The sequence below is a fragment of the Meriones unguiculatus genome, chromosome 1, assembly GCF_030254825.1.
Source record: "Meriones unguiculatus strain TT.TT164.6M chromosome 1, Bangor_MerUng_6.1, whole genome shotgun sequence".
Lineage (NCBI taxonomy): Eukaryota > Metazoa > Chordata > Mammalia > Rodentia > Muridae > Meriones > Meriones unguiculatus.
In genome coordinates, this window is record NC_083349.1 from 69,116,636 (window position 1) to 69,139,783 (window position 23,148).

Here is a 23,148-nt window from a genome sequence, read left to right on the forward strand (position 1 = left end):
GAAAGGGGAAGAGAAGGAACCTCCCCAGGGCTCTACAGAAAGTAGCCAGTGGACACCTTCATTCAAGGCCTATCTCTTATGAGAGCTCTAAGATAGAGATACCTTTACTCTAAGACACCAAGTTTCTGGTGCTTGCTTACAAGTTAGAGGGTCTAAGACAGAAGCTAGTTAACATGATCAGGCTGAGTGAGTGAGTGAGCCACCTTTCTAAAGAAAGGGCAGCTCCTTAGCTGCCTAGCACACAATGCAAAACAACTTTGTGTTTCTTTGCTGTTAAAATCAAGTGTACAGATTGATTTAAAGGAGGAAATGTGCTCTGCCCAAAGTTTGGCTGTGAGTTTCCACATCTGCTTTGATCCCCTCTTGGTTGGAGTCTTTCAGAAGACATCTATGGTGGGATCCCATCCTGTTCCCTCTCTTCCACCACTTTCTAGGACCTGGGGGGAACAGGAGCTCCACAAAGAGACAAAGAAAGCCAACAAATCTAGGCCCAGGGGTCCTGCAGAAACTGATGCACCAACTAAGGACCATGCATGGAGAGGACCTAAATCCCCTGCTCAGGAGTAGCCCACAGATAGCTCAGTCACCACATGGGTTCCCTAGAAAGGGGAGCAGGGCCTGTCTCTGACATGATCTCTGGTTTCCTGCTGTTTGATCACTTCCCCCTGGCACTTCGGCCTTGCCAGAACACAGAGGAAGATGATCCAGGCAGTCCTGATGAGACTTGAATGGGTTGATAAGCAAGGTAAGGGAAGAGGTCTCCCCCTTTCAGGGGACTAGAGAAAGGGGATGGGGGAAAGAAAGAAGGAGAGTATGACTGGGAGGAAATGATGGGAGGGCCTGCAATTGGGATATTAAATGAATAAATTGTAGAAAATTTTTTAATTAAAATGGGGGAAATGTTTGGGCAATTACCTTTCACATAGATTTGGGGGACCTAAACTTGGTTTCAGGTTATTGATTCTCTTCCATGACAGGTGTTTTTGCTCTCATTTTTCCCTAAGATATATTTTTTAAAGCTGTTATACACTCAGTCACTCACAATGTCACTCCTGCTCCTGGGGCTGAGGTTGTGTTTAGGGAAGTCAGGCTTAGAGAAGCCAGATGGGCTAAAAGCTCTATTCAATTCAGCCCAACATTCAGTCAGGTTTTTAATCTACAAAAAGGAAGTAACTGCAATATGCCTATGGCTTATTTTGCATAGGAAAATGTGCAAAATATTTTAGGAAATGTGCATTGCCTGCCACTACTAAGAGATAAATGTTTTAACATAAAATATGATATATGATGTAAATTTTGAAAACTAAACAGAAATGACATTGTGCTTCCTGGAGAAAAATCATAGCATTTAGTCATAAGTCTGCTAGCAAAAGGAAAAAAAAAGCAAAACATTGGGGCAAAGGATACAACATGGGTTCTGAAGTCGGATTCTACAAGACAGATAATTGTGGTGGTTCACAGAGCCTTCATGCCAAGGTGACAAGCATTACCAGCTATAGAAGGTTCAGTGACTCCTCAAGTGTCTGTGGCTGGCATTTATTCAGAATAAAGATGGTAGGGCTGGTTCCATCTCTGCTGGTTCCATTTAACAGAGAGCTGAAGCTTAGGAATAGAGGAAGCCTGAGATAAACACCTTCCCAACATGTGACATTCATTAAACATGATTCTCTGAGAGAAGTCCTTGGCCATGGCTATAGGTTTGAGCCTAACTTTAGAGGAGCCATTTCTTTTTATGAGCTGCAAGTAGGACCGGTCACTCTGGGAGTTCCATTCCTAAGAAACTCTAAGGGATGCTCTGCTGAGCTGGAAGGCCTTCAAGCATCTGTAATCTTAGCACTTGGGAGGTGGAGGCAGGGCAGTTGGGAGTATAAAGCCATACTCAACAACACACCCTAGCCAGAGCCAGTGTGGTCCACAGGAAATAACAGACGACAACAACAACAAAATAATACATTTTGTAGCAGTTTCTTCTTTTCAGTAGCAAACCATCTTTTTGGCTTATTTTGGCTTTTTTGATAGGGAGAAACAATGTCATAAAGACTGACCTGAGCTTCATGACTTAAAATTAACCCCAAGCAAAGTCCATCACTTTATTTTGTAGAAAGACACCTTGAATGGGTTTTGAACATATGCTATAGCGTGAGCAGAACATCACAGTGACCTCAGGGAGACCCTAGCACCCAGCTTCTCTGAGACTCCAAAGGAACCATTTGTGATGCTGAACTCACCATACTCATCTCAGGCACCTGCTTTTGACATCTCAAAATTGGGATTTTTATGAGTACAGAAAAGGCATTTCCAGTGACTTGGAGTTGACTTGCACTGTTGACTGTAAGAGAGGCTGATGTAAACGTGTAAGTCAAGCAACACGTTAACATGACACACAACTGTCACGAGAGCTTGAGCCAGCCAGTTAAACTGAAGCATTCTGTCTGTGGACAGATGTGCATGCCATGCCAAAAGAAGAGGGAAGACTGAGGGACCATTCTTCACGGTAAACAATGCTGAAAAGAAAGTGTGTGTGTGTGTGTGTGTGTTCCTGGGGGAACAAGGGTGTGTATGCATGCATTTGCACAAATGTGTATGGAGGCCAGAGGCAAACCTTAGATGTTGGTCTCCATTGCTGTCCACTCTGTCTTTTGAGCCATGGTCTCTCATTGGCCTGAAACCCACTGATTCAGCTAAGCCAGATGAACAGCAAGCCCCTGATCCACTGGTCTCCACTGCTGAGATTACAAGCTCACACCACCACACTTGGCTGTTTGTTTTTTTTAATGGGGGGGGGGGGGTGCGAATCAACTCAGCATCCCAGGCTTACACAAGCAAATAAGCTCTCTCCCCAGATGACATGCTTGCATTTTGTTGTCAAAGTCCACTTGTCCCTCCTAGACTTTGAGTGAAGAAAGATTTAGCTAACTAGCAAGCCAAGATATATCCATCCATCCAACCCTCAACCCCAGTGCTGATTAAATAGACAACAAGATGTGGGAAAGTAGGCAGTGGCCCTGGGGGTTCTCTCACACTCCTGCAGGCTGGCCCTATCAGCACTACCTCTGAGACTAGCATCTACTGGTGTGACTAGATCATTTCAGCCAAGCTTTCTTGTTACAGGTGTGGGTGGAGAGGAACTAACCGCCTACATTTTAGTGTCTGATGGCCATTCTTATGACTCCAAACTTTTACTCCTTCACACCAACACCTGTTTCAAACAGCCAATGTATGTTTAGCCAGGGGAACTTCCAGTGGAGAGAGGGGGACACCAACCTACCCATAAAACCTGCAATCCAAAATTTGTTTTGCCTACAAGAAGCGTAGGAACAAAGACGGAGCAGAGATTGAGGGAATGGCAAACCAATGACTATCCCAATGTGAGCCCCACCCCATGGGAGAGAGCAAACTCCTGTTACTATTAATGATACTCTACTATGCTTATAGACAGGAACCTAGCATAATTGTCTTCTGAGAGGTTTTATCCAGCAGCTGATGAAAACAGATGCAGAAACCAACAGCCAAACAACAGGCTGAGCTCAGGAAGAGTGGGAGGAAGGATAGAGAGAACCTGAGGGGTCAAGGACACCACAAGAAGACCTATGGAGTAAACTAATCTGGGCCCACAGGGGCACACAGAAACTGAACCACCAACCAAAGAGCATGCATGGGCTGGACCTAGGCACCCTACACATATGTAGCAGATGTGCAGCCTGGTCAACATGTGGGTCCCTAACAATGGGAGCAGGGGCTATCTTTGACTCTGTTGCCTCCCTCCAGATCCCTTTGCCCTGGGCTTCCTGGTCAGGCCTCCCTCAGTGAGACAGGATATGTTTGGTTCTGTTGTGACTTGAGGTGCCAGGGTGAGTTGGTACCTCTTGGGTACCTCCCCTCCTCTGAGAAGGAGGGGGTGCAGGGAAGGAGGGGGCCTACAGGTGGAGCTAGGAGTCAAGGAGGGAGTGGGTTGGGATCGGACTAAGAAACAAATAAATACATAAAGAAAAATTTTCAAAAAGAAAACAAACTCCAGAACAGAAACAGAAAAAAGAAATTAATAATAGTAGAACAACCTACAAAACAATAAATGCCCTTTATTTTCACCATGTACAGCGGAACAAACAAGTGATATATATTTCTACCAAAAAAAAAATTATATGTGTACGAGTGTTTTGCCTGCATGTATGTTTGTGAACAATTGTGTGTGTGTGTATGTGTGTGTGTGTGTGTGTGTGTGTGTTACCCATGGAGGTCAGAAGAGGGTGTTGAATCCTCTAGAACTGAGTTATAGGAGGCTGTGGGACACGGGACACTGTGTGGCTCTGGGTGCAGACCTGGCTCCTTTGCAAGAGTAGTAAGTGCTCTTAACCATGGAGCCATCTCTCCAGCCCCCATTACTGCATCTCCTTAAGGGAACACACTCTCAAAACCTATGGGACTCCTTAATGTGAATATTCACTTTCTGCCAACCCACACGTCACAGTCTGCAGGCCTCAGACCTGCAGTCGGAACAGTACACACCCACATGGTTTTCAGACATCTTTTTTTTTTTATAAAGTCCCAAAGTTAGCTAGACAGAGTTGACCAGTGTGATAGCTTTGCTTGACTGTGCACTTAATAGGGTTTGGCATCATCGGCTGATTTCTCTCTCTCTCTTGCCCTCAGCCTCTTTCCCAGAGTGATAAGGTTATTAGTTGGTAAGTTACACTCATCGTTTACTTTTCTGAGAGTAATTTAAACTTCTGCACATGGAGATTTGTGTGTCATCAAAGTTTTAAGATGAAAGTAGAATCATAATTCAATACTATACCTGAGCATGTAAAGTTTTCATCTACTTAATACTCAAATAGTGTTTTGGCTTATCTCTCTTTGCTACCTCACAATATATCAATGGTTAACACCAGAAGTACAGAGTTTTAGTCCATTTTTGTTACTCTATCAAAATATGTGAGATGGGGTGCTTTAGAGAGAACCTTCTTTTTTGTTGTTGCCTTTGGTTCTATTGGCTCAGAGACCAGCATCCCAGTGGCCTTCTGTGGTGGTTTAAATGAGAATTCCCCCCATAGATTCACAGCTTTGAATGACTGGTCATCAGGGAGTGGCACTGTTTGAAAGGATCAGGAGGTGTGACCTTGTTGGATAAAGTGTGTCATGAAAGGTGGACTTAAAGGTGTCAAAAGCTCATGCCAAGTCCAGAGTCTCTTCCTGTAGCCTGCAGAAATGGCTCTAGAACTCTCAGCTAGTTCTCTAACACCATATCTGCCTGCACACCACCACATTTGCCATAATAACAATGGACCAAACCTCTGAAACTGTAAGGAAATCCCAAGAATAAGAGCTGCCATGGCCATGGTGTCTTTTCACAGTAATAGAACACTAGACACCTTTTTTGTAGCAGAGTCCCAATATGGTTCAGAGAGTCACACAGAAGGACACACTTCTGTATAAATGTGTGTATATAACAGTGAAGTGCGCTCTCTCTCACTCTTGCTCTCTCTCTCTCTCTTTCTATTCATCTATCTCTCTCTTCATATCTCTCCCCATGTCTCCCTTCTTATAAAGTCACCAAGATTCAATACTGTGGATCTTCTATGATGAACTTTTCCAATTCTAATCACCTTCCATGACTCTATCTCTCAGTGCCATATCTTATATTGGGGTCACATGAGAATTAAATTTCCATACTCAAATCCTTGAAGGAAGCAAATGATATCCAGACTCTAGCAGAAGAGAATGAGTTAATTCCAGTTTGTATGCAAATAACTAGGTTAGCCCTTTATTGAAAATCAAACATACTTCTAATTGAATGTCTGTACTCCCCTAAGTTCTCTGCTCATCATGGGAAGCAAAGTGTGGGAGTCTCAGTAAAGCCATATTTGGAGCATTATTGGAGCTAGAGCAGGTTCAACAAATTGCAGTCTAAGAAACAAATCCAGTCTGCTACCTGATCTTATACATAAAGTTTTATTAAAAGATAGTACACCTATTTGTTTTTACATTGTCTATGCTTTATGACAGAGATTGAAAGTTAAAACAGAGGCCCTGTGTTCCACAAAGCCTACAGTGGTTACTATCTGGCTTTTACCAGCAAAGAAAAATACCTGCTGATATTCAGGAAGCACAGGTACCTTCCTAGAGATGCTTACCCTTTACCTAATCCCACTCAATACTCCCAGGAAAGACCTACAGTTGAATCAAAGTGAGACCAAATGCTCAGTTCCACAGTCAGATTAAGGCTGAAGAGACTCCCATTCTGTCCAAGGGAAAAAAATCATGGCAGCTGATTAAGAGCAGTTTGTTTCTTTGTAAGATGTTTCCATGAGAAAGGACAGTAAAGCTTTGATCTTCCACAGGACACAGCTATTGCAATTAGAGGAGAGACTCCCAGCCAAAGGCAGGTGCTTTCATCCTCCTCCCAAACACACAATCCTGGCTTTGAAGCATAAAGCAGCCTATTTGCTGTTTGACCTCTGAGAGAGGTTGGGTAGAGAGTGGAAACCCGCATCCTAGCCACTACTCATTTTTAAGAAACAGATGACAATTGATTTATCTTCAACTTTTAAAAATTCTGACAATGAATCAGATTTGATCTCAGAAGACAAAGAACACATGGGACCCACCTGAAGAAGTCCAAAGCCTAACAAACCAACCAGGGTTTCTCACCTAGAAAAGAGGCTTTAAGGCACAGAGACGTGTATGTTCTTTTGGCAAACCTCCTTTGGCTTTGAGGAGTAAAAATATGAGATAATCCACATGCATACACACACATTCCTGCACACATGCACTCTGCCATTCAGAGTCACTCAGCTAACACTGAGGGCATAAATCAATAGAAAAATGCTACAGTGATCATGGTCTTTATATTCTCTTCTGGGACATGTAGGAGTAAGTATTAGAAAGACTAGGAGGGACAGCAGAAACGACACTGGAGCTCTCTGTCTTGGAGAGATGTGGGGGTTTGCCAAGGTAAGCACAAAGCAGAGAAACACATTTCACCACATCAAGATGCTTCCTCGCAGGCTCCTGATAACCACAGCCTTCCCAAGGGACCCAGCCAAGGGAAAGCGCTGAGAGCATCAGGCTCCTTACTCTTAAAGGACAGGCTCTGGCCTTTAGCATCTCACTGGCATTGAAACAGCAACATTGTACCTGACATTGGAATCAGAGTAGTTGAGTAGTCAAAACTATACACTGTCCAGGCTCCCATCTACAGAAACAAGTCCAAGTCGTTTTCCAAAGTCACATGAGCAATGCCCTCCCTTCTAACTCCGTGATGCTCCATACACAGAAACATCGTGAGCCTCAGAGCTCACTGCTCTCCTTCTGTCCTTTGCAAGTGCCAGCTAAGGTTGTATTCCTCAAAGAATCAGCAGCTCTTGGGAACCTGGTAAAAACACAGGTTCTATAACCACATCCCAGAACCTTGTAGCTAGAATTCTGGGTGTGGAGCAACCTGTGTCCTCACAGACTCTCCAGAAACTACAGTGCACAATGTAACATATGCAAACCACTAGTGCATATGACTCTTGATGTCACCGTACAGTGCTCAAAACCTTGAAGTCTCCTCCAGTCAGCCGCACACACATGCATACACACAACGCTAAGTGCAGCCAGGCAGGAACTGGGGGTTAAGGAGTTAATGGTAGTGATGAGCCTACTACATTGTACTCATCTATAAAATTCTCAAAGATTAAACATAGGATGTGATGAAGAGATGGCTACTGTGCATACTGCTCTTTCAGAGGATCTGAATTTGGTTCACATCACTCATATTGGGTAGTTTACAGCCACCCATAATCCCAGCTTCAGAGGAACCAATGTTCCTGACTTCTGCAGGAATCCATACACATATGTACACACCACCCCCTGACACACACACATAAATAAAATAAATCTTACTTACAAATGGGAAGAAACAAAATAATACTTTCTATCACTGAAAAAAAGAAAAGAAAAGAAAACACAGACACCTTCATCTTTAGATTGGAAAGGACAGTGTGTTAGAAATTAGAAAATAGTGGCAAGCAAGACAAACGAGATACCAAGTGCGAATTAGATTGGATGTCTCCTGTGTTTCAGATGCTGGTCCTCCTCCTCTCATTGTGATGTAATACAGCACTGAAAGAAAGGAGGCTGAAAACTGATAATATGTACTGATTGCAGTGAGTCCATGAAAGGTTTGTTTTCACTTACATTGAAACTTTCATTTGCTAGTTACTCTTCTGTTGCTGATAAAACATCATGAGCAAAACAGCAACCTACAGAAGAGTTTCCCTGATGGTTCCAGAGGAAAAGACCAGGGAAGCACAGAAGTAGGTGGCGAGAGCAGAACACAAAAGAACAGATCTTTAGCCATAAGTGAAAAGCAGAGGGAGTGAACGGAAGTGAAGCGAGGCTATGAACTCTTCAAGTCTACCTGCAGTGAGATACTTCCTCCAGCAGTGCTATGCCGTCGCCTCAAACAGCACCACCAACTGATGGCAAAGTGTTCAAATACCTGAGCCTACAGGGAACACTTCTAGCTCAAATCACCACACTTGGGTAGCAGGGAAACACTTAAGTTGCTTTTTGTTTTTCTGTTTGAACACCACATGGTATGAAGAGTCCTTGGTTTTAGAATATTAATTCCTGATTAGGTTAGAACTGGCATTGATGTGAGGGTGCAGAGGGGGAAGTTTGTCTATTCGTTTTTCATGTTCTCAAATGCCCTCTAAGTAGAAGTTCAGAACTGTGAGGATCCTCTCAGATTCCCCATGTCACCCCTATTTAAGAACCTACTTATAGAATCCCATGTGGTTTTGGGGTCCAGGTTTTGGAGGGTGCCAACCTGAAGAAGAACAAGGAGGTGTTTCCATCTTTCATGTTATAACTTGAAAAATACACACCCAAGCGACAAGAATCCAAACAAAGACTATACAGAGGAGCGCGGTGGAAGAATGAAATTGCAAGGAATATTCTAGAACTTTTAGAAGATGGTGCCTGTTTGGCTGTGAAGAGTGGGGAATTGTAAGGAGACTCATAATTTACTGTTAGGCTAGGTGGTGTAAGATTCTGTCACTTACTGAAATAAGTGACATCAATAAGAAGTTTATTGGTGAAGGAAAACAAGGGATGTATGTTTTGTTTTACATGTATTTTTATTTGTGTGTGCATGTGTGTATGTGTGTGTATATGTCCTCCTGTGTATATGAGCACCACATGTATCCCATGCCATGGAAGCCGGAAGGGTTCATCAGGTCCCCTAAAACTAGAATTACAAGTAGAATTACAAGAACTAGAATTACAAGGTCCCCTAGAACTAAAATTACACACTCCCTGATGTGGCCACTGGTAAACAGACCAGGACCCTCTGCAAAATCAGCAAGTGTGGTTAACCTTCAAACAACCTCTCCAGCCCCAGAAAAACAAGACTTGTTTTTTAGAACTAATGTCTATGGAGTCTGTGAAATTCATATCGTAGCATCTAATTCCATTCCTTACTCATCTAATGGAACGCGTGCAGCAAACTCAAGATGTAGTCTCGTTTTCTCTTCTCACATCAGACAAGTGAGTCCCAGGAGTCAACTAGTCTGCAATCTCAAATAAGAAGCTACAATGACAGCAGGATGGCCGTCTCAACTCGGCTGTGTCTATGCAGCTCAGGTTTGCAGTAAAATCAGGAAGCATTCTACACTTTTAGCATTAGGACTTAGTGGGATGCTATTTATTAACGTTCCTAACTAACTTTTCAGATCACGGCTGTTTTGAACTGGAAATGAAGCTAGTGTGCAATGGACCCATTGCATCACCAGTAAAGTAGTGCTGTAAGGACAGGATCAGAACACACTGCCAGGAATCTGATGGTCCATGTGGTGAGTGTCATGTAAGTAGACAGAGGACCATCCTGCTGCATTGTAGTCAATAGTAGTGAGATAACAAGAAGATACCAGACCCATGAAATCGCTCCCTCAGTCTCTCTTACACACTGACTCTACTTCACTTTTCATACCACCTAAAACATAAAATTCATTCCTGGCATTCTTGTTATAAAAGTATTTTTATTTATTTTTAAAATTTTTCATATTTATGTTTGTGTCTTGATTAAATCCACCCACCAGGTCCTATAATCCCTCTCCCAAGATCATGTGCATGCACACACACACACACACACACACACACACACACACACACGTTTACTAGGTGATCCTGGTATCCATGAGTGTTCCATCCACTGGAATATGGTCAACCTACCCAGGATCCCATTCTGAAGAAAAGCTGACTCTCCCCCAGCAGCTATCAAATGCCAACTCCACCTTGCCTAGAGGTGGGAATTCATGAGTCCCTTGTGCTGGCTGATTTTGTGTGTCAACTTACACTAGAGTCATCAGAGAGGAAGGAGCCTCAGCTGAGGAAATGCTTCCATGAGACCCAGCTGTAAGGCATTTCCTCAATTACTGATCAATGGGGAAGGGCTTAGCCCTTTGTGAGTGGTACCAGCACTGGGCTGGTAATTCTGGGTTCTGAGGAAACAAGCCAGTGGGCAGCACCTTCCCTGGCCTCTGCATCCGGTCCTGCCTCCGGGTTCTAACGTGAGGTTCCTGTCCTGACTACCTCCAGCGATGAACTATGATCTGGAAGTTGAAGCTGAATAAACCCTTTCCTCCTCAGTTTTGGTCATGGTGGTTTTTATTACAGCAGTAGAAACCATAACTAAGATGTCCCTTCTACATCTTTATGGAAATTTTGACTGGCTTGGCCTTATGCTGCTCTTCTGCAGGAAACCACAGCAACTGTGTATCCATGTGGTCCATGTGGACAAAGGGCCTGTCACATCTGGAAAACACTTTCACTATTCGACTCCCGGTGTTCTGATCATTCTGCCTCCTCTACTGTGATGATCCCTGAGCCTTGGGGGGTAGGGTATTATATGATGTCCCTTTTAGGGCTGAACATTTCATTGTCTCTTGCTTTGTGCAGTTTGACCTGCCATGGGTCTCTGTATTAAGCAAAAAGAAGCTTCTGTGACTAAGCATGAGAACTGTACTAATTTATGGGTATTATGATACCCAGTGTCAAGTCCCCAAAAGGAAAATGTCTATCCCAGTTCCCATAGATGTTGACTTGGGGTGCTTCCTTGGGTCTTGGGGAAATGAGAATAAAGGTTCATGTTGTCCTTGGTCCAAAAGACAAGTTCTACAAGTTGCATGATTAACCCTGGGCGCAAGAAGCTCCTATGGTTATAATTATTATTTTAGAGAAACCAGTGACTGCAAAAGCAGTCAAAATTATTCTTATAATCGAGGAAGGAAAAAAGAAAGAGGGAGAGGGAGAAGGGAAGAGAGAGGGAGAAAGAGAGAGTTTGTGGAGAGAAGAAGGTTGGTAGGAAAACTTGTAACTTCTATTAGACCCCAGCGGGTGAGACTTAGGCTCCTTTCCAGATCAGCACCTTCCTCCCTCTTACATAAACTCCATCAATTCAAAGCATGGTATTGCCATCACAACATAAGGCCAGAGTCAAGCTGATTAATAGTGTATTAACTGATTTTTAAGAGTTCTGTAAAGGTTGCTCAAAGCACCTCACTCATGGGAAAGACTTGCCAGGGACAGAATTTCATGAATAGAATAAAGGCACTCAGTGTACTGAGGGTGGACTGGCTCTGCATCCCTCTCCTCAGCAGGCTACCCAGCAGGCAGGGCTACCTGTGGCACCGGCAATCAGGACAGTATCACTCTAATCCTGCTCCTGGGATAGAGCTCTCACTCCAAAGGGTTCTGTTTACTTTTTTCACAGAAAAAGTGACTTCAAAGGACATTTTATTTTTGCTTTTGTTTCTCCTTTGGGCCACATGAAAGTGGAGAACAAAGGAAATTCAGAAGCACTTTTTTATGCCACAGGGCACACAGTAGACGATCTAAGTTCAGAAATGCCAAAGAATTGCCACACTGCTCTTCTGCATGCTCCATGCTGCCCTACATTCAAAGCGAGACTTAAAGCTACTTCTTCAGCCAGGACAAAGCAGAAGAAAGACCCTTCAGAGGAAATGAGCTTAGCTGAGAGCAAAGACAAGAAGGATTTCCAAGATTCCAAGGCCAGCACATGATTACAATTTCTCTCTGTATTGGTGTTGCAAGTAGGTGCTCCACTGTTAGGCCTCCTGCTTTAGAAGCCTGGCTTTGAAACCAAGCCGCATCTCAAGTTACTCTGTGCCATCCTCTGTCCTGTCTGTGAGGAGAGTACCCACTCTGTGACATTGCTGTGATGTGTAAAGGCAGCTTCCTTTACAATGCCCGCTGATTTTCTTATGGTGATCATCCTTTCACATGGCCTATAACTACTATATTGGTTGATCCATGACTGTTTTATAGGTAAACTCTTTTACAAAGTAGACACAGCACAACAAAAGCACTTAGATACAAGAGGCCAGAAGGCCAAGAGATGGGAGACAGCATTTCGGCTAGACAGTTGACCAGTCATGTGATCCTAGTCATATGAGGTGTCCTCTTGAGGCTTAGTTCCATCATTTGTAAAATGGAAGCATCTTTCGCCCTTTAGCTGTTATATGGGTGCTGCTCCACTCTGTGTGTCTGCGCATCATTTGCCACAGGATCATCATGAAAATCCAGATCTTACCTATGGTTATTCTCTTTTTTGATTTTACACCATATTCATTTCTTCACTTTTTCTGTCTTTCCCTAACTTAGGGTAAGCATCAGATTTGATAAGAAAAAAGAAATGAGGTAGAGGATAGAAAGGGAGATGAAAAGATGGGGAGAAAAGGGGAAGGAAGGAGAAAGAAGAGGAGGAAAGTATGAGAGGAAAGGAAAGATAGGGGAGATTGGGAGGAAGAGGAAGGCACAGATCCTTCACTTGACAAAAAAAAGTGAATTAGTATATTTTCATTTTGCAAAATTATCTTCAGTCTGTTTTCTTGGGGTTTTAAGTACTTGCTATTGATTACTCTGAATGGATATGAAGAAAACCCCTGCTGTGTGTGAAAGGAAGAAGGTAAATCATTGCAAATCTCTTGGAAAGCTGCCTGAATGCTTCACTCCTGTCAAGAAGCTTAGTCCTTGTAAGTCCATAATCCCACTCCTGGGATGTATTCCGAGAAGGCTTTTAAACAAAGGAAAAGTGGTTATGAAATGAAAGCGATCATTGCTGTCTCATGTACAATAGTAAAGCCTGAGGACCTGATGGCCCAGCACTGGAGGGTGAGCTGGTACTGACAGGGTAATAACTTGACACAGTGTGGTTCAGGTGTGAAAACGAAAAGCCATGACTGGATAGCAGAGTAAAAACAGAATGCCAGACATTTGGATAGTGATTACTATTATCTAAAATTAAAACAGTTAATGTTTACAGTTAAGTGGGTTACAAAGTAATGGGCTTCATTATAGCATTTTCATACAGGGGAAACAATATAATTTGTTCTAATTAACTCCTATCCCAATTTTTTAAATGTATTTCAAAGTTTTAACATTGCAACCAATAAAATCAGAACGTTGACATTTTAAAAGCATAGATGCTTCAGGCATTTTTGGACTAGGTACAAGAAGTCTGAAGCACAGCAGCTGTCCTTCAGGCATTGCCTAGACTGGCACAGCAAAACGGCCAAGAATAGCTTCCTAGGGCTGCTCAATGACTTCATAGCCTCCTAGGGCCACTCAGTAATGTCAAGCACCCATTTATAACAGTAACACAAAGAAACATTTCCTTCTGACTCTCAACGACCAAACTTTTCTACTCCATGCCATTTATCAACTATAGATCATTAGAGTTGGTTTGAGAGTTGATGTAATAGGGGGAGCATGCACTGAAGCTGCTTTTCCCAGGGTTCTGCTAGGCCTCTCTATACAGCTTCTCTGCTGGTAGCTTGCAAAACCCTCATGAAACAGTTGCAACATTGCACGTTAGGTTTCAGCCTGGCTCAGGCAGCCAACATAGCACCATGTGGATACACTGAAGGTTTTGCTACTAGACACTCAATTCTTTTTTTTTATCAGTATTTTTAATTTTTTAATTTTCTTTATTAATTACACTTTATTCACTTTGGATCCCCCCTATGGTTCCCTCCCTCCTCCAGTCCCAATCCCTCCCTTCCTCCACCCTCTGCACCCATGCCCTTCCCCAAGACCACTGATAGGGGAGGTCTTCTTTGCCTTCCTTCTGATCCTAGTCAATTAGGTCTCATCAGGAGTGGCTGCATTGTCTTCTTCTGTGGCCTGGTAATGCTGCTCTCCCCTCAGGGGGAGGTAATTAAAGAGCAGGCCAATCAGTTCATGTTAGAGACAGTCCCTATTCTTATTATTATGGAACCCACTTGGACACTGAACTGGCATGGGCTACATCTGTGCAGAGGTTTGCACAGGTTAGGTTATCTCCATGCATGGTCCTTGGTTGGAGGAGTATCAATATCAGGCACGACCCTTGTGCTCAGATTTTTTGGTTCTGTTGCTCTCATTGTGGAGCTCCTGTCCTCTCCAGATCTTACTGTTTCCCACTTCTTTCATAAGATTTACATCTGTATCACAGACTCCTCTCTCCTCTCCTGGTTCTGCCCTCCAATCCTCTTCCCCTGATCTCCTCTCCCCTTCTCCTCACTCTCCTCTGACACCTACACACATACTCCTCTGACACCAACCCACCCCAGCACATCAAGTTGCATCAGGACTAAGCAAGGCCCAACAAGACAGCCCAACTGGGGGGAAGTGATACAAAAGCAGACAACAGAGTCCATGTCAGAGACAGCCCCCACTCCACTTTCTAGGGGACCCTCATGAAGACCAAGCTGCCCATTAGCTACATATGTGTAGAGGACCTTGGTCCAGTCACTGGATGCTCTTTGGTTAGTAGTTCAGTCTCTGTGAGCCCCGATGGTCCTTGTTTAGTTGACTTTGTTGATCTTCTTGTGTAGTTCCTGTCCCCTCCAGGTCCCTCTATCCTTTCCTCAGCTCTTCCACAAGATTCCCCAACTCCTCCTAATGTATGGCTGTTGGTCTCGGCATCGTTCATGATCCGCTACTGGGTGGACCCTCTTAGAGGACAGTTATGCTAGTCTCTTGTCTGCAAGCACAGCATAGTATCCTTAATGTCAAGGATTGGCTCTCTCTCATGGAATGGGTCTCAAGTTGGGCCAGTCATTGTTAGGCTCTTCCCTCAATCTCTGCTCCATCTTTTTTCCTACACACCTTGTTGGAAGGGTAAATTTGGGGTCAAAGGTTTTGTGGGTAGATTGGTATCCTCCTCCCTCTACTGGAAGTCTGCCCTGGGTATAGAAGGTGGCCACAACTAAAGAATGGATAAAGAAAATGTGATACATTTACATAATGGAATACTACTCAGCTATTTAAAAAAAAAAAAAAGGAAATCTTGAAATTTATAGGCAAATGGATGGAATGTTATCCTGAGTGAGATAACCCAGAAGCAGAAAAACACACATGGTATGTACTCACTTATAAATGGATGTTAGCCATTTACTACAGGATAACCATTCTACAATCCACCCAAAGAAGCTAAGTAACAATGAGGGCCCAAGGGAAGATGCTTGAATCTTACACAGAAGGAGAAATAAAATAGACATCAAAAGTGAATGAGGAGAGAGAACCAGTTAGAAGAGGGGGTGGAAAGGGGAACTAGGGTGGGAATCAGGTTGGGGGAGAGTGAGGGTGGGAGGTGAGAGGACTAGGGGAGAAGAGACTCAAATTCTAATTCTACATGAATGGCCAGGCATGGTGACACACCAATTTAATGACAGCATGCAGGGTCCAGAGGCCGTGGATCTCTGTGGATCTGAGGCCAGCCTTCTTGCATAGTGAGTTTCAGCACAGACAGAGATACATAGTGAGAAAAGTATAGTTACAGTAAAACAACATAAACAACAGCATTTAGAATAGCGTTAAGGGAAAGGGGGAAAATCCACAAAACCATGGCCACTCTGTAATTGCTACAGGACAAAAGCATTTGCACATTTAGAAAGACGCATGGGAAAAATTAAAGCAGTTTTGCAAGAGTGTTGAAATTAGGAGAGATTTTTTTCTCAGTTCCTTTTATTATCATATATTGGTTTTTGTCATAAGGAAGACTGTGTTATTTTGATTGCACCATATCGGACGGTGCAATACCATTGGCCCACAGAGACCTGGGATGCCCTGGCTAAAGCTATCATCATATTAAAAATGTAACTACATAAATGACTAATAATGATAACAGCGAGAGCTGCTGTGAATTAACCGTAATTGTCCTGATGATTAGAGAGGCTATGAATTAAGAAGCCAATTGTAATGGCTGCTGTGATAATGAGGGAGAAAATGAATGTCTCCTACAACGGGTTCTGTGTGGAAAGGAAGTACATGGCTGGAGATGGTGGTGGGTCTGTGGGTGGAGATGGAAAGTTACAAGAGCATCGCTTCAGCCAGGAACTGGTGCTAGCAGAAGCCTCAACTGAGAGGAATTGGCAAAGTAGCTCAGCTTGGGCTACACAGGACCAGACTTGGTGAGAAGGAGCAGACCTGGTACCAGGTGTCAGCTGACACCAGGGCTTTCAAGGGTAGAGACACAGGAAAGACTTCTCTCTAAGTGGCATGAAGACCTGAAAAGTGCCCAGCGCAGTTGGTGAGACTTCTACTCTCTGTCCTTAGGTGGGGGCAGGTGCTCACTCTGCATTCTGTCGAACAAGGACAGATACAGGCTCTGCCAGGGGAGTTGCGATGCAAATTAAAGGAGACCGTAGTGCGTGCTCACTGCACAGTGGAGAAGAATGTTAGGTTATGATAAGCAGTGATCTTAGTACGGATAAGGTCGTGTGATACAGCAATTCATAAATCATAATTTCTACCAGAATTGAATACCTATTGTTATTCTGTCTTTCATCTTTCTCTTCTGAGATTATACTTTAGAAAAGTGATGACTTTCTGTACTCAAGGCAGGTGATGAAGGCAAGGATAATTTGCTGAAAATGCAACCCTGTCTATTTTCAGCATATGCATAATATAAGGAAAAGAATGAAGACAGACCAAGGTTAGAAGGAGAAAGTTTGGATGATAGTATGTTCTGTGAGAAAAGAATACCGTTGCCACAACCATCCACTGTTCTTCTTCACAGAAGAGACATCACAAGACCTCTAGTGAAGGCCTGAAAATACAGGTAACACACAACCTTACGTAGTTTTCCTAATCACACATACATATAACCCCTCATTTATAAGCTGGGTACACTAAAGAATTAACAAAATAATAATAAATAGAACAGTTACAATAATATACTGCAATACAATTATTAGCATGAGCTGGTACTTTGAAGGCAGTAAGTAAAGTGAAGGTTACTTGGATAGAAGCATTGATCACAGTTTGCTATTAAGTGACTGAGGGATTGGTAGTATAATAGCAAAGATAAGCTGCACAATGGATGGTTCACATCCCTGGCTGGACATATGTGATGGTAAAGTGTTTCATCACTACTCAAAACCACACTCAATTTATAACTTGTTTATTTCTGGAACTTCCCACTTACTGTTTTTATACCATTGACCCTAGATGATAAACCACAGAGAGCTGAAACCATAAAAGGGGGGGGGGCTACCATAACATCACTTTAAATTACCAGTGTGTACAACTAAGGCATGAGCTACATTGGCTAAATGATTATTCAGGGTTTGAGCAGTCTGCCCAGTATGACTCATGGCTAATGCCCTGGTGGTAGCTCCAACAGCCGTCAATGAGATGGTAGTAACAATGGTGGCTGTAGTTCCAAGATCCCTTTTCTGTCTGAAGAGAGTCATAGCGTGAGGGGCATCAATGGGCATAGGCACCCAGTGAGGCATGCGAGTAACCAGGGCATACCTAACTTTACTAGCATTCCAGCATTGGGCAAAAAAGCAAGTATCATTACCACAATTACTTGGCTCTATCTGGCTAATAATGAATAAAAATGGGGGATATAGACAAACAGGTGTGGGCTTATAGGAAATATTATGAGAAGCCTTAACCCCTCGTTGGAACATCCTGTGTCAGTTCTAGAACTAGCAGTGGTGGTGTCCGAGGTCTGAGTAGGTTCAGGAGACCATTGCCCCCAGGGGCGAGACGTGCTCCATGCCAATTGACTAACTCCATGTTTTCCTCCAATTTTGAAAGTCATTTAAGGTTCTTAAATTACTTTTTTCCCTTTTTTCTTAAATTTTTCATCAATTACACTTTATTCATTCTGCATCCCCCCATAAGCCCCTCCCTCCTCCCATCCCAATCCCACCCTCCCTCCTCCCTCTGCTTGCATGCCACTCCCCAAGTCCACTAATAGGGGAGGTTCTCCTCTCCTTTCTGATCTTAGTCTGTCAGTTCACATCAAAAGTGGCTGCATTGTCCTCTACTGTGGCCTGGTAAGGCTGCTCCCCCCCCCCAGAGGGAGGTGATCAAAGAGCAGGCCAATCAGATTATGTCAGAGGCAGTCCCTCTTCACATTACTATGTAACCCAATTGGACTCTGAACTGCCCTGGGCTACATCTGTGCAGGGGTTCTAGGTTATCTCCATGAATAGTCCTTGGTTGGAGTATGAGTCTCTGGGAAGTTCCCTATGTTCAAATTTTCTTGTTCTGTTGCTCTCCTTGTGGAGACCCTGTTAATGCTCAACTAAAAGGAAGCTTGATGGTGTTCAATCAGAGGATTGACCTCTTGCAGGAGCAAATTGATACCCTATGGCAAATCGCTCAACCTGGCTGTCAATGAAAGTATGCTGGACTTTGTGTCACTAGCATACAACATGAGAATTTTTCCTGTGCTGCAAATCTGTCTAAACAATTGTCGAGCTATATTTTAGGTAATTGGACTGGAGAGTTCGATACTACGATGGAGCAGCTGAGAGTGGCCATTGTCACAGTAAATTCTACCGGAGTGGACGCAGGACTAGCCAGAGGATTATCAACATGGATTGCTGCAGCCATGAATCATCTGAAGGAATGGGCGGGCATGGGAGTGTTAGCAGGCCTACTGGTGTTGGTCTCCTTGGTTTGCCTGTGGTATATATGCAAGATTAGAGTCTCACAACAGTGTGATGCAGCCATGATCATTCAGGCCTTTACAGCCATTGAAGCAGGACATTCTCCCCAAGCATGGTTGGATACCATGAAAAGCTAAAATGATACGCTCAGGATGCGAGGCTAAGCACTGCACTCAGGGTCAGCCGCTTTGGACCCAGAGAAGAGCATGTCTGATTGCATGCGGGTTGATGCCCCAGGTCCCGCCTCTGAGAAAAAGGTATCGGACGGGTCTGATGCTCTTTGGGTGGATGACACCTAAATGAACATCTGTACAAAGTCCCAATTTATTTCTAATATCAGAGATCAGACCTCTACTCTTGCCTGATGCGTCTAAAACAAAAAGGGGGAACTGTAGAGAGCTGCGGAATGCTATGCCTTAAAGATGGAGCTGGTTTCCGCCTCCCACCTTCCCGATGGTGAGTGCTCTCTGTCACGAACAACTCCACATTTGGCTAAGGCCGAGGATCTGGCTTGCTTCCATGTATGTGGACCTATCTGCATTGCCCCCGTGGCACGCCTGGGTTGGCTACCCAGAGGCTATTTAAGCTGTGGGCTGGCTTTCCCCGGGGTCCGAGGATTGTTCAATGTTCCTGAATAAACTGCATTGAAAAAAAAAAAAATTACCAGTGTGTAGTGAAGACAAAAATCAAATTGGCTTTTGCTCACTTTTGATATTGTTTCAAATTTTCCACAGTGGTGGTGAGATGCCTCAACAGGTAATGAGGCTCACAAAAAAGCCTCATGGCCTGAATGTGTGGTGGAAGGAGAAAACAGACTCCGGAGGGTTGTCCTCTGACCTCCACACGTACAGCGTGAGTATGTATACACCCAGACTCACAGAGATACACATCACACACACACACAAATAATAAATAATGAAGTTTTCTATAGACAATACTTTCTCGCCAACAACCCCACCTCTCTTTGCATCCCACACCAGTCCACATGCATACTTAGCACACACTATTGGATTATAGAAATTAAATGGAGTCGCAAAGCCTTTATGTATCAGACACAAATCCCAAGTTATAGTTTCTTGGTATCGAAAAACATCATGGTATGAAGTAGAAACTTAACCATGTTTGAGACTTCTCAAATCACTGATTTATTAGAATCACTTTAGAAAGGTTAAAATTGGTAGTAATCAAATCCATCCCCTATAAAAATTTAATCAGAATGCTAGGAGGCAAAAATTTTCATCCATGTTTTAAACACAGAACATTCATTCTACAGTGCGCTCAGAAAGAAGTTCATTTGTGAGCCAGTAGAATTTAATTTTGACTCTTATATTTTTATATTATTGAACAATTTGCTAGTACAGCTTAGAGACATTTCTGCATGAGTTACCTCCTACATCTCCACATCTGAATTTTAGTCTCACAATGCTAGGCAAGCCCAAGAACTCTGAGTGTCTGGGACACTCAGTGAGTGTCTTCTTGTTCCAAGCAGTGCTTCTTGGTGGAAAGCCTTCCCTGGCTCCTAAATGCAAATATAAAATTTTGGAAGACTAAGAAGTGAGAAAATAGAAATAGGACACAGAGTTCCTTCTTCTCAAGACAGAGAACTGCCTGTTTGTGTAAGAGTTTAATAGCATGTCCCTACCGGGCCATTGTAGCCCATGCTAGGGAGACTAGTACAGATTCTAGGATTTAAAAATTCTCCCGGCCTTCCCCTATGTTCACATCAGATGCTGCAGCAGCCTGGATGCTAATATGACCTTTAAACAGTGAACTTAATTCAAATAAGGCAAATTGTGCCCACCCATGCAGACCATCAGGGCAGATGGACCAGCCAGGACTGGGCTTCAAAGTCATTAAGAAAATTTCAAAAACAGGTATTTTAAATTCCTAGGTCCCTCATACTTCATTGATTCAGAATCTCCAGGGATAAAGAAAGTAACATTTTCAAAGCTCCCACAGTACAGTTCTGATATGCCTGTCTTGGTTTCCAATGTGATCAAAGCCTTGGGCTATTGTTTAAACAGAAGAAACTCTTAAAGGCTATGAGGTCCTGTGGATGTCCTCCACCTTAGCCAATGTCTGAAGTCTTATCACTAAAATGATGCCTCTTCAAGGCAAGCAAGCATCACCCTGTGAGTCTCGGAGGACAGCCAGAGTTGGAGGGTAGTTTCTGTCTAGGTCCCCAATGCCCATGTGGTTCAGTATGTGAAGTATGTGAACAGAGCGCACGTAGGAACAACTGAGTCTAGATGTCTCCCATGGAGACAGATGTGGGCTTTAAGTTTGGGTTCTGTTCTTGTTTCTGCTGCTTTACCAGCTCTAAGTATCTGAATCATTATCTTAACTTCCCTTGACCCCAATAGCTGCATCTGTAAGCTGAAGGATAAAATGCATCCACATGCTGATAGAAATGATGGACCTTGCCAGTCCTGGGGCTCTTTGTCCTTTACTCCTCCTCTTGAATTTGGTTTGCTTGCTATAGTAGGAGGCTGGGACCTATTGGCTCTTCTCTGTTGATCTACAGCTAGGTTGGCCAGGAGAAGATGCCACAGGAGACTAGAAGGTGGGAAAAAGGGAGAACCATCCTGGCAACCTCTCTCTCTGAATCGGTGGTATGCCCACAATGGCCTCTCTGTAATAGCCCATGCTTTCATTCAACAGCCCCATAGGGTTATAGCTTTTATGCTTAACCTTCAGCCAGTGGCCTCATTACCTTGCATGCTCTTGCTGTACTGGAGATGGACTCCCACCTGGCTCAGCTGGGCTATAGCATACCCTGGGTCACCTCATCTATGTCCCTGATCCCCAATTCGATCATTGCATTATTTGCTCCAAGTTTCGGGCTTCTTGCTACCTATATTAACAATGTGGAACTATTGCAATTACGAATAATATAACAAGCTACTGCCTCCTCCCTGGATGTCCCCTGACACAGTCCTCTGTGTAAGTACTCAGGGGCAAGATGGCTGCCTGGAGCCAACTTTTTTATCAGATTCCCCATGCTTGAGACAACAATAATAACAGCCAACATTTCTATAAGAATTGCTCCATGCCAAGCATGGCATGGTTCATCTGATAGCATGGTTCATCTGATGGCTTTACTTAGGTTAACTCATTTGATCCTCTACCCAATTCTGTAGGCAGAGACTCTGTTACTCCCATAAAGAAGCCAAATATAATTAAACTGAAAAACTATTCAAGGTCATAGAGCTAGTCAGAGGCAGAATCAATACTCAGCCCTTTAGAATTAGACATAAGTATTTCAAAGGCCAAATGGCTCAGCAGTCAAGAACACTTGGTGGTCTTGCAGAGAACCCAGATTCAGTTCTCAGCACTCACTTTGGGAAGTACACAACCACTTATAACTCCAGTCCTAGGGGACCTGATGCACTCTGCTGGCCTCCATGCACATCTGCATGAAAGTGATGCAAAGACGCTCAGAAACACATGCACACATAAAATAAAAGTAAATCTTTAAAAGAAGAAAGCAGCAGCAGCTGGGCTCCATGAGTTCCATTTAACACCTAACATTATAGCAACTGTCTCAAGATCCTGAGGAGCAACCCATTTTCATTTTCAAAACCTACTGGCACCCCACTTTAAGGCTTCCACACAAAGGAGCCATTACTTTTTACATTTGCAAATGTGCACAAGAACAACATCCCTTTTTACTTTTTGTTTTTAATTTTTGAGGTTGTAGTAATTATATCATTTTCCTTTCCCTTTCTCTCTCAAAACTCTACCATATTCTTCTTGTCTCTTTCAAATTCATGGCCTCTGTTTTCAGTGTGTGTGTGTGTGTGTGTGTGTTCCCGAATGTGTAAGTGTAAGCTTCTCAGTCTATATGTTGTTTGTGTGTCTGTTTTTAGGACTGATAACCAATTGGTGCTCTTCCCTGCTCCCATTTCTCCTGCTTTCAGCCTTCCTTGGCTGCATGCATTCTTTCTGTAGGGTTTTGCTCTCCTGACTTTACCTCATCCGCACCAGCATGTCCATTGGAATCCTTGAAGAACTCTAAAACCTAGAAAAAGCATCCCTCAGGAGTCTGATCCAGAAAGACCCTGAAGGGATCCCTCCCTGAGGTTAGTAGGCACTCACCCCTTTTTCTGTTAACTGACACCTCTTGGAGAGCCTGACCACACAGGAATCCATAAGTAATTAACTGGAGATAAATTAGGCCTATGGAAACCAATTG